This window comes from Mus pahari, chromosome 14 (genome assembly GCF_900095145.1).
Source record: "Mus pahari chromosome 14, PAHARI_EIJ_v1.1, whole genome shotgun sequence".
NCBI classification, from domain to species: Eukaryota; Metazoa; Chordata; class Mammalia; order Rodentia; family Muridae; genus Mus; species Mus pahari.
In genome coordinates this window covers 26,469,712-26,481,523 of record NC_034603.1, presented here as the reverse complement: position 1 = coordinate 26,481,523, position 11,812 = coordinate 26,469,712, and the positions used below count along the sequence as shown (strand labels likewise).

General features: G+C 39.6%; 1 pseudogene; it reads left to right on the top strand.

The window, feature by feature from the left end:
* The first annotated feature begins 4,832 nt into the window (after positions 1-4,832).
* Positions 4,833-5,483, top strand: LOC110331306 (annotated as a pseudogene).
* The last annotated feature ends 6,329 nt before the right edge of the window (positions 5,484-11,812 follow it).

Genomic DNA, 11,812 nt, shown 5'->3' with positions numbered 1-11,812 from the left:
AGGGATGCTGACAGAAACCACAGTGAACGATGAATTAAGGACACTGTGGACAGCCTGGGGTAAGTGGGCGTTGTCTCTGTAATGTTCTAAAGCTCCATGTTCACAGGAGTTCTAATCAGTTTGCCTGAGGTGAAAAGGCTCATTCCCAGGTGTCTGGAGAAGCAGGGCAGCATCTTTAGGAGAGGTAGCTAGCGCAGCCAATCTGATTTCCTTCCACTCTCTGACTCTGACACAGCATTTACATGTGACATGTTATAGAAATGTCTTGCTTGAAGTTAAATTAGATAAACAGCAGTGAGGTCAAAGAAAGTAAAAGCAGCAAATGAGAGAAGCAGGTTTCTAAATCGACGAGAACTAGAATTAAACCAGGCTGCCTATGTTTCCCCTCTGCCTGTCTGTTTAGAATATTTGAAATGATTCAGATTCTTGTAAATTTGCTTTCTCTTTGGCAGTCTGGTTTCATACTTGTAATTTCATAGGGAATGGCTAATTCTAATTTTAAGAAAGATTGTTCTTCAGTTTCTAAGGTTTTGTAACTCCTCTTCATAGGTTGTATTTTGATTATGTCTGTTGCTTTGGTTTTATACAAGATTGTAGTTTGAGGAATAGATATAAACCCACCTTGTAGAAGATATCAGACAACAACATAGTTGCTTTTTGACTTCCTTTCTAACCAAACTGTCCTTTCCCCATGTAACAAATATTACTGGGACTGGGGATACAAAGTACAAGCCAAATTCATGGTATGTCATAATTCTAAGATTATTGTGGAAATAACTAAACCATTTATGTCACAATAAGAAAGGGAAATGCCATTTTTAAAATGATGTACTATGTTCCCCATCTCAAGTCCTAGTCATTGTCTCTAAGCACCTTCTCATACCAAACATCATTTTTGAAGGGTAATTACATGCCAGCTACTTTCCTGAACCAGGCATTGCCGCTATGTTCTTTGTCTAACAATTTCACCTAAAATTATCATCAGTTGGGCTTGAAGGGTGGCTCAGAGGTTAAGAGCACTGAGTGGTCTTCCTGAGGTCCTGAGTTCAATTCCCAGCAACCACATGTTGGCTCACAACCATCTGTAAAGGGATCTGATGCCCTCTTCTGGTGTGTCTGAAGACAGCTACACTCTATCCATATACATAACATAAATAAATAATAATTTAAAAATGATTCTGAAGTCTTCCATCCTAATATGTGCTGTTCTCATAAGTTGATTTAAAAAAAAAGTCAGTTTTACAGCCACATTGCCCTGAGTTCATCACTCTCATGCCCAGCCATGGAGACCAAAAGAGTCTAGTAGATGAGGCTCCTGTGAGTCTATTCAGAAATTCTAGTGGATTTTAATTTGAACATTTGAAAAATGTCATATGTTCTGGCTACTGTGCCTCTCTGCCAGAGACCTCCATTCAGCAAAGAAGCTAGATCAGTCTTGCCCCAGTTTCATATCACCAGTGGACTTTTTCAAAGATCTGAGGAAGATACCAGCTGTCAATCTCCAGCAGTCACATGCACAAGAACACATGTACCCTCACATGCTTGTACCCAGTCAGATATGCAAACACACATACATACTGCACACACACAAACAGGAAGAATAGAATTTAATGATCTACCATGTGATCACTTCTCATTATCTCCCTGCTAGCTTCTAAGTCAGCACAGCACAGAGTAAGCGTACATCAGTGTGTATCACAGTACTGTTCCCTATGGCTCAGTCATGGGACCAGCCTAGATGTCCAGCAACATGGCAATGGATAATAGAGAAAATGGTTTCTACATACACAATGGAAAACTTAAACCGTATAAGAGCAAAGTTATACTTATTTGAAAGTATTGCGTGGATACCATGCCACCTAAGTTGCTGTAGCTTGAAATAAACAAGTGCGTGCAGTGTGTGAATAGTGTCTGTCCTTTCCATTTGCACACCTTAGCTTTGTGGGGCTTGTTTTTGCCAACTAGAATTTCAATGTGAAAATTAAGTTAACATGTACGCTGTGCTAAAAACTTAAGTAAGCAGTTTGTTTGCAATAATTTCAATAAATGCTAAAAAATTGCAGTTACATGTAGCCTCAGATGCCAGTTGAATTCTAGAAATGAAGTGATGTACCTCTAAAGTCCAAATTTTTAGAAGACCAAAACAAAAAACAAAATAAAGAAATCTGTTTGTCACTATTAAATAAAAATAGCAAACACTTGAGCCATTTTAAAACATGAAGCAACAAACAGAAATTATAAAAATAGCTTGGACACAAACTTGGTGGACAGACCCATGGTCCCCAGAGGACTCTCCACATCCCAAGTGCCCTAGCACACTCAGGAACATATGATCACCTGTAAGTAGAACACAACATCTGTTCCAACACCACTAGGGGTGACTGGGAGCAGCAGGAGCCAGAAATGCAGGAACCCTGCCCAACCGGTGGCTTCTGTTCTTTCAGGCTAGCACTAGCACTGGTCTACATTGGTTGCGAACTCAGCAGACAGTCCTACAGCCCCCAAAGGAGATACCACTCTCAGGCCCTCTAACACGCCCAGGATCTTAGGATCCCATGATCCCAGGATGCAGGATCCCAGGAGCTTGGTCACACCAGGATCTCAGGGTCTAGGAGGAAGCTTGAATCCCAGGAACTCTGACATACCCAGAATCTCAGGATCGCAGGATACCAGAGTCACAGGATCACAGAGAAAGCTGGACTCTGAGGAGTTCTGACTCAACCGGGACTACAGAAAGGACAGGCTCCAATCAGATATAGTGAGGCCAGGGAGCACTTGAGATAATCAGATGGCATGAAGCAAGCATAAGAACAGAAGCAACAGAAACCAAGGTTTCTTGGCATCATCAGAACCCAATTCTCCCACCATAGCAAGTCCTGAATATACCATCATAGCAGAAAAGCAAGATATGTATCTGAAGTCACTTCTCAAGACGATGATGGAGGACTTCGAGAAGGACATAAATAACTCCCTGAAAGAGATGCAGGAGAACACAGGTAAACAGCTAGAAGCCCTTAAAGAGGAAACACAAAAATCCCTTAAAAAATTACAGGAAAACACAACCAAACAGGTGAAGGATTGAACAAAACCATCCAGGATTGAAAAATGGAAATAGAAACAATAAAGAAATCACAAAGGGAGACAACTCTGGAGATAGAAAACCTAGTAAAGAAGTCAGGAGTCATAAATTCAAGCATCACCAACAGAATACAATAGATAGAAGAGAGAATCTCAGGTGCAGAAGATACCATAGAAAACATTGACACAACAATCAAAGAAAATGTGAAATGCAAAAAGATCCTAACTCAAAACATACAGGAAATCCAGGACACAATGAGAAGACCGAACTTAAGGATAATGGGTATAGAAGAGAGTGAAGATTTCCAACTTAAAGGGCCAGTAAATATCTTCAACAAAATTATAGAAGAAAACTTTCCTAACTTAAAGAAAGAGATTTCCATGAACATACAAGAAGCCTACAGAACTCCAAATAGTTTGGAACAGAAAAGAAATTACTCCTGTCATATAATAATCAAAACACGAAATGCACAAAACAAAGAATATTAAAAGCAGTAAGGAAAAAAGGTTAAGAAACATATAAAGGCAGATCTATCAGAATTATACCAGACTTCTCACCAGAGACTAAGAAAGCCAGAAGATCCTGGGCAGATGTCATACAGATGCTAAGAGACCACAAATGCCAGCCCAGGCTACTATACCCAACAAAACTCTCAATTACCATAGATGGAGAAATCAAGGTATTCTATGACAAAACCAAATGTACACAATAATCTTTCCACAAATCCAGCCCTTCAAAGGATAATAAAGGGAAAACTCCAACACAAGNAGGGAAACCACACCCTAGAAAAAGCAAGAAAGTATTCTTTCAACAAACCTAAAAGAAGATAGCCACATGAACAGAATCCCACCTCTAACAACAAAAATAAGAGGAAGCAAAAATTACTTTTCCTTAATATCTCTTAATATCAATGGACTCAATTACCCAATTAAAAAAACATAGACTAATAGACTGGTTACATAAACAGGACCCAACATTTTGCTACAAACAGGAAACACACCTCAATTACAAAGTCAGACACTACCTCAGAGTAAAAGGCTGGAAAACAATTTTTCAAGCAAATGATCCCAATAAACAAGCTGGAGTAGCCATTCTAATATCGAATAAAACCAACTTTCAACCTAAAGTTATCAAAAAAGATAAGTATGGACACTTCATACTCATCAAAGGTAATATCTACCAAGATGAACTCTCAATTCTGAACATCTATGCTCCAAATGCAAGGGCATCTACATTCATAAAAGAAATTTTACTAAAGCTCAAAGCACACATTGCACCACACAGAATAACAGTGGGAGACTTCAACACCCCACTCTCATCATAGAAACAGAAACTGAACTGAGACACAGTGAAACTAACAGAAGTTATGAAACAAATGAGTTTAAAAGATATCTATATACTTGGGAGGCAAAGGCAGGCGAATTTCTGAGTTCAAGGCCAGCCTGGTCTACAGAGTGAGTTCCAGGACAGCCAGGACTATACAGAGAAACCTGTCTCAAGAAATCAAAAACAAACAAACAAACAAACAAACAAACAAAGATATCTATACAACATTTTATCCTAAAGCAAATGGATATACCTTCTTCTCAGTACCTCTTGGTACCTTCTTCAAAGTGACCACATAATCTGTCACAAAACAGGCCTCAACAGATACAAGAAGATTGAAATAATCCGATGCACCCTATTGGATCACCATGGACTAAGGCTGATCTTCAATTACAACATAAACAATAGAAAATCCGGCTTTCTTAAGATGACCACGGCTAAGGACGGATGTGGCCTAGAAACTGCTGCTGGAAACAGGCAACAGCTCCACTTAGGGATTCCTGAAGCAGTGATTGTGGAAGATGTAGATTCTTTCATGAAGCAGCCTGGGAATCAGACTGCAGATACAGTGTTAAAGAAGCTGGATGAACAATACCAGAAGTATAAGTTTATGGAACTCAACCTTGCTCAAAAAAAAAAAATAAAAATAAAAATAAAAATAAAAAATCAAAAAGGAGGCTGAAAGGTCAGATTCCTGAAATTAAACAGACTTTGGAAATTCTGAAATACATGCAGAAGAAAAAAAGAGTCCACCAATTCAATGGAGATGTGATTCTTACTGGCAGATAACCTGTACTGCAAAGCTTCAGTGCTCCTACTGATAAAGTGTGCCTGTGGTTGGGGGCTAAGGTAATGCTTGAATATGATATTGATGAAGCTCAGGCCTTGTTGGAAAAGAATTTGTCAACTGCCACAAAGAATCTTGATTCCCTTGAAGAAGACCTTGACTTTCTTCGAGATCAGTTTACTACCACAGAAGCCAATATGGCCAGGGTTTATAACTGGGATGTAAAACGAAGAAACAAAGATGATTCTACCAAGAATAAAGCATAATACTGGCAATTGAAAATGTGATTCAGGTTTTCGAACATGTTAAATAAGCCAAGGTTTAAAGATTGGTCTAACTTTCACTGATTTTTTTTCACAGCAAGATTAAAATTTAAAAACACTGTTTTATTTATTTATGAAAACAAAATTACTTTCAAATATTTTATGAACTTAACAGTATTTTTTCATATTTCCCTAAAATGTAATGCTGCTTTTGTTTTATTTTATCTGTTATAAGACAACTCCTAACTGAAATGGCTGAGAACTGTGAGGAATGCTATGGAAGCTGCTGAATACTGGGCACCAGAGCAGTTTTCTTGTTCTTTATTGATTGATATTACTCTCACTGGATATGGTAAACCTTTTATAGGCAGGAAAGACAGACAGTTCCAATATTTGTAAGCTTGTTCTTCTTTAGTACTTAAAGGGCATTATCATCTTTTGTTACTGTTTTGTTCTGTAAATGGGGTTTCACGTATTTCTGCCTAACACGTGGCTTTTATAATACTCTGAACTTTTCAGAAAATTGCTATTTGCTTTCCTACACAGTATGAGGGCTATTGACATACATAACACTTTGATCCCAAGTAAGTATACTGTGTCTGCAGTGACTGCATAAGGGAGACTTGATCAATGTGAGAAAGTACTACCCATTCAAAACTTTTAAGCTAAGGTAATTTTATAGTATGTAACAGTTTTCCAAAACACCTCGAACAGTAATAGTAACATAAATATAAATCTGCATTATTTGAAAAGAGTTATAAGCTTTTTTATTCATGATAAAATTTATGTAGGATGGATATAATCTCTGGGAAGCCATTGGTACTGACTGTGGTAAAAGTACTTGGTGATACAGATTCTGGTAAAAAAAAAACCACATGCATGTTATTCCATCTCTGTGTAGTAAAAAGTATACTTATACAATGTTTTGTACTTGTGTTTCATGTTATTAAAACAGTGATGTTCAAAGAAAAAAGAAAGAAAATCCACATCCACATGGAAGCTGAACAAATCTATACTCAATGATAACTTGGGCAAGAAAGAAATGAAGAAAGAAATTAAAGACTTTTTAGAGTTTGATGAAAATGAAGCCACAACATACCCAAACTTATGGGACACAATAAAAGCATTCCTAAGAGGAAAACTCATAGCTCTGAGTGCCTTCACAAAGAAACTGGAGAGAGAGCATACAGTAGCAGCTTGACAGCACATCTGAAAGCTTTACAACAACAAAAAAGCAAATTCATCCAAGAGGAGTAGACTGCAAGAAATAATCAAACCCAGGGCTGAAATCAACCAAGTGGAAACAAAAAGAACTATACGAAGAATCAACCAAACCAGGAGCTGGTTCTTTGAGAAAAATCAACAAAATACATAAACCCTTAGCCAGACTAACTACATGGCAAAGGGACAGTATCCCAATTAACAAAATCAAAAATCAAAATGGAAACATAACAAACAGAAACCAAGGAAATTCAAAAAATCATCAGATTCTACTACAAAAGCCTCTACTCAACAAAACTGGAAAACTTTGATGAAATGGACAATTTTCTAGGCAAATATGAGGTACTAAAGTTAAATCAGGATTGGATTAACAATCTAAACAGTCCCATATCCCCAAAAGAAATAGAAACAGTCATTAACAGTCTCCTAACCAAAAAAGGGGCAGGACCAGATGGGTTTAGTGCAGAGTTCTATCAGGCATTCAAAGAAGGCCTAGTACCAATACTCCTCAAACTATTCCACAAAATAGAAACAGAAGGTACTGTAACCAATTTGCTATATGAAGCCACAATTACTCTCATACCTAAACCACACAAAGACCCAACAAAAAAAGAGAACTTCAGACCAATTTCCCTTATGAATATCGATGCAAAATTACTCAATAAAATTCTGGCAAACAAAATCCATGAACACATGAAAACAATCATCCATCATGTCCAAGTAGGCTTCATCTGAGGGATGCAGGGATGGTTTAATATGCAGAAAACCATCAACGTAATCCACTACATAAACAAACTCAAGGGAAAAAAAACACATGACCATCTCATTAGATGCTGAGAAAGCATTTGACAAAATTCAGCACCCGTTCATGATAAAAGTCTTGGAATATATCAGGAATTCAAGGCCCATACCTAAACACAATAAAGCAATTTACAGCAAACCAGTAGCCAACATCAAACTAAGTGGAGATAAACTTGAAGCAATCGCACCAAAATCAGGGAATTGGCAAGGGGCTGCCCATTCTCTCCCTACCTATTAAATATAGTGCTTGAAGTCCTAGCCAGAGCAATTAGACAACAAAAGGACATCAAAGGGATACAAATTGAAAAGGAAGAATTCAAAATACCACTATTTGCAGATGATATGATAGTATACTTAAGTGGCCCCCAAAATTCAACCAGAGAACTCCTAAACTTGGTAAACAACTTCAGTGAAGTAGATGGATATAAAATTAACTCAAACAAATCAGTAGCCTTCTTCTACTGAAAGGAAAAACAGACCGAGAAAGAAATTAGGGAAACTACACCCTTTACAATAGTCCCAAATAATATAAAATACCTTGATGTGACTCTAACCAAGCAAGTGAAAGATCTGTATGACAAGAACTTCAAGTCTATGAAGAAAGAAATCGAAGAAGATCTCAAAAGATGAAAAGATCTCCCATGCTCATGAATTGGCAGGATTAATATAGTAAAAATGGCTATGCGGATGAAAGCAGCCTACAGATTCAATGCAATCCCCATCAAAATTGCAACTCAATTATTCATAGAGTGAAAATTAGCAATTTGCAAATTCATCTGGAATAACAAAAAAAACTAGGATAGCAAGAACTATTCTCAACAATAAATACCATCCCTGGTAGAAACACCATCCCTGACCTCAAGCTGTACTACAGAGCAATTGTGATAAAAACTGCATGGTACTGGTACAGCGGCAAACAGGTAGATCAATGGAATAGAATTGAAGACCTAGAAATGAACCCACACACCTATGGTCACTTGATCTTTGACAAAGGAGCTAAAACCATCCAGTGGAAAAATAACAGCATTATCAACAAATGGTGCTGGCTCAACTGGCAGTTAGCATGTAGAAGAATGAGAAGTGATCCATTCTTATCTCCTTGTACAAAGCTCAAGTCTAAGTGTATCAAGGACCTTCGCATAAAACCGAAGGCAATGAAACTTACAGAGGAGAAAGTGGGAAAGAGCCTGGAACATACAGGCACATGAGGAAAATTCCTAAACAGAAAACCAATGGCTTGTGCTGGAAGATAAGGTATATTTACACAATAGAGTACTACTAAGTTATTAAAAACAATGAATTTATGAAATTCTTAGGCAAATGGACAAATCTGTAAGATATCATCCGGAGTGAGGTAACCCAATCACAAAAGAGCACACATGATATGCACTCACTGATAAGTGTATATTAGCCCAGAAGCTCAGAATACCCAAGATACAATTTGCAAAACACATGAATATCAAAAAGAAGAAAAACCAAATACCGAAGTGAATACTTCGGTCCTTCTTAGAAGAGGGAACAAAATACCCATGGAAGGATTTACAGAGACAAAGTTCAGAGCTGAGACTGAAGGAAGGACCATCCAGAGACTGCCCCACCCTGAGATCCATCCCATAAATAACCACCAAATCAGACACTATTGTGGATGCCCACAAGAGCTTGCTGACAGGAGCCTGATATTGCTGTCTCCTGAGAGGCTCTTCCAGTGCCTGACAAATACAGAAGTGAATGGTCACAGCCATCCATTGGACGGAGCACAGGGTCCCCAATGAAGGAGCTAGAGAAAGGACACAAGGAGCTGATTGGGTTTACATTCCCATAGGAGGAACAATAGGAACTAACCAGTATCTCCAGAGCTCCCAACCAAAGAAAACACGTGGTAGGACTCATGGTTCTAGCTGCATATGTAGCACAGGATGGCCTAGTTGGTCACCAATGGGAGAAGAGGCCCTTGGTCCTGTGAAGGTNNTNTGCCCCAGTATAGGGGACTGCCAGGGTCAGGAAGAGGGAGTGAGTGGGTTTGTGAGCGGGGTGGGGGGAATTGATAGGGGGGTTTTGCATGGGAAACTAGGAAAGGGGTTAACATTTGAAATGTAAATAAAGAATATATCTAATAAAAAAAAAGAAAATTGGAAATAGTTCTACCCCAAGACCCAGCTGTACCACTCCTGGGCATATACACAAAAGATGCCCAACTGTACTATAAGGACGCTTGCTCAACTCTGTTCATAGAAGCTTTATCCATAATTGCCAAAGACTGGAAAGAACCTTCATGTCCTTCAAGTGAAGAAAGGATAAAGAAAAATGTAGTACTTCAACACAATGGAATACTATTCTGCTATTAAAAGCAAAGGCATCATGAAATGTAGAGGCAAATGAATGAAACCAAAAAATATTATCCCGAGTGAGATATCCCAGATACAGAAGACATACATGGTATGTACTCCCTTATAAGTGGACACTAGCCATATAGTATAGGGCAACCATGCTACAATACACAGACCCAAAGATACTAAGTATGAAGGTGAGCCCATGGGAGAATGCTTGAATCTCACTCAGACGGGGAAATAAAATAGACATTGGAGGTGGATGGATGGAGGAAATGTTAGGAGGGGGTGAGGAGGGAACAGGGATGGTGATCAGGTGTGGTGAGGTGGGGCAAGCAAGGGCTGAGAAATTGATAGGGGCATCTCTGGGACAGAAATCTGGGACAGGGGAGACTCCCTGAATTTATGGGGGTGACCCTCGCTCTGCCTCCTAGTAGCCAGAAATATGATGACTGAAGGGGACACCTCCTGAAGCCAGGTGGGACTTCCAGTGGAGAAAAAGGGACAGCCCATCCACAAAACTTTCAACCCAAAATTTATCCTGCCCACAAGATGCACAGGAATAAAGACGGAGCAGAGACTGAGTATGAACGGTCAACCAATGACTGGCCCAACTTGAGACCCATCCCATGGGAGAGAGCCAACCCCTGTCACGATTAGTGATATTCTGCCATGCTTGTGAGCAGGAGGTTAACATAACTGTCTCCAGAGAGGTTTCATCCTGCAGCTTAGGGAAACAGATGCAGAGACCCACAGCCAAACATCAGGCCAATCTCAGGGAGCCTTGTGGAAGAGTAGGGAGATAGTATTGAGCGAGCTGGATGTTCAAGGATGCCAGAGGAAGACCTTCAAAGTAAATGAACCTGGGACCATGAGGGCTCACAGAGGGTGAACCACCAAGCAAAGATCATGCAGGATCTGGACCTAGGTCCCCTACACATTTTTAGCAGATGCGCAGCTTCGTGTTCATGTGGGTCCCCAAACAATTGGAGTAGGGGTTGTCTCTGACTCAGTTGTCTGTCCTTGAATCTCCTTCCCCAACTCTACTGCCTTGTCTGGCCTTCGTGGGAGAGGATGTTCCTAGTCCTGCTGCGATGTCCCAAGGTGGAATGGTACCCAGGGAGGGGATTTCTCTTCTCTGGGGAGAAGAGGGGGTAATGTAGGGAGGGACTTGTGATGGTGGGACTGGGAGAAGAAGATGAGGGTTGCTGTGATCAAAATGTAAATCGAGTAAATAAATATATTAATGAAAAAAAGAGTCAGTATTTACAACGTAGCAGGTAAACCCCAAGCTTCTGAGTCAACACATATGAAAAAGAAGGGAAAAAATGTCATAAAACTACAGGAAGTTTATAGAACAAGAGAGAGGAAGAGAGGAAGAGAGGAAGGATAGCATAAGGAGAGAACTATGTACAATGAACTGTAACTCAGACACGTAATAACTGACATACAATCATCATGTTGTGCCCAGTTTTTACTTGTGATGATGATATTCCAAGTTATTGTGACTACTGGTTATGATTTTTCCATTTCAGCAAAACTGAAGAGTAAAAACCAGCCTGTGGCAGAGGATCCTGTTAGCACCCCTGACTTTCTTGTGTACACTCTTCTTTAAGGTCCCTTAGGGGAGATATTAACAAGCATCTTTATCTGGGAATGAGTAGAGTTCAGCCAAGAATGACGTCACTTGGCTCCTGTTCCTTGGGCACATAACCAGCTGCTGTCCCTTGGTCCAGACAGCCCAGGCTAGAGCTGCATCTGCATCTGATGGTGAGTAGGACCAGACAGGAGAGTGAGCACGGCATAGGGTAGTCACTGTACAGTCTGTTCTTTCTTTACAAGGCCTAGGTTATCCTTTATTCTTTACTGTCTTATTTATTATAGGGAGAAAAGAAATTTTGTCACCTTTCCTTCTGTCTTCCTCCTCCTCCTCCTCCTCCTCCTCCTCTTCCTCCTCCTCTTCTTCCTCTACTTCTCCTTAGGCTTCTGCTCTTCTTCCTCCTCCTCC